The sequence below is a fragment of the Octopus bimaculoides genome, chromosome 14 (assembly GCF_001194135.2).
Source record: "Octopus bimaculoides isolate UCB-OBI-ISO-001 chromosome 14, ASM119413v2, whole genome shotgun sequence".
Lineage (NCBI taxonomy): Eukaryota > Metazoa > Mollusca > Cephalopoda > Octopoda > Octopodidae > Octopus > Octopus bimaculoides.
The window spans coordinates 17,037,398-17,038,072 of NC_068994.1; the positions used below are offsets into that span (position 1 = coordinate 17,037,398).

The 675-nt window shown below is 39.7% G+C and overlaps 1 protein-coding gene across 1 annotated transcript in view; it reads right to left on the bottom strand.

The window, feature by feature from the left end:
- Positions 1-675, bottom strand: part of LOC106879818 (uncharacterized) — a 64,882-nt gene that overhangs the window by 21,608 nt on the left and 42,599 nt on the right. The gene's annotated exons all lie outside the window — the stretch shown is intronic.

Consider the following 675-nt stretch of genomic DNA (forward strand, 5'->3'; position numbering starts at 1 on the left):
CCAATGAAGCTCCACGGCACTTCTCGAAGCCAAAGTTGCACCAAAAGAAGGTCATGGTGACTGTTTGGTGGTCTGTGACCGGTCTCATCCATCACAGCTTTTTGGATCCAGGTGAAACCATTACAGTGGAGAAGTACTGTCAGCAAATGGATCAAATGCATAAGAAACTCCGACAACAACAGCCAGCATTGGTCAATAGAAAAGGACCAATTCTTCTCCACAACAACGCTTGGGTGCACATCGCACAACTGACCCTGCAGAAGTTGAACGAATTGGGCAATGAAACTCTGCCTCATCCGCCATACTCACCAGACCTCTTGTGTATTGACTATCACTTTTTCAAGCATCTTGACAACTTCCTGCATGAGAAATGTTTCAAAAACCAAGACAATGCCAAACATGCCTTCAACGACTTCATTGCCACTAGAACACAGGATTTTTATGCTACTGGCATAAATAAACTTGTTTCGCGTTGGCAAAAGTGTGTTGATTCTGATGGTGTTTATTTTGATTAATAAAGTTTTGTTTGAGCTGAGATATGTGCATCTGAATGTAAAGGTTAAAAACTGCAAGAACTTTCTTGACAACCTAATATATATGTATGTATGTATGTATGTACATATATGCATATATATATCTATATCTATATCTATCTATCTATCTCTCTCTCTCTCT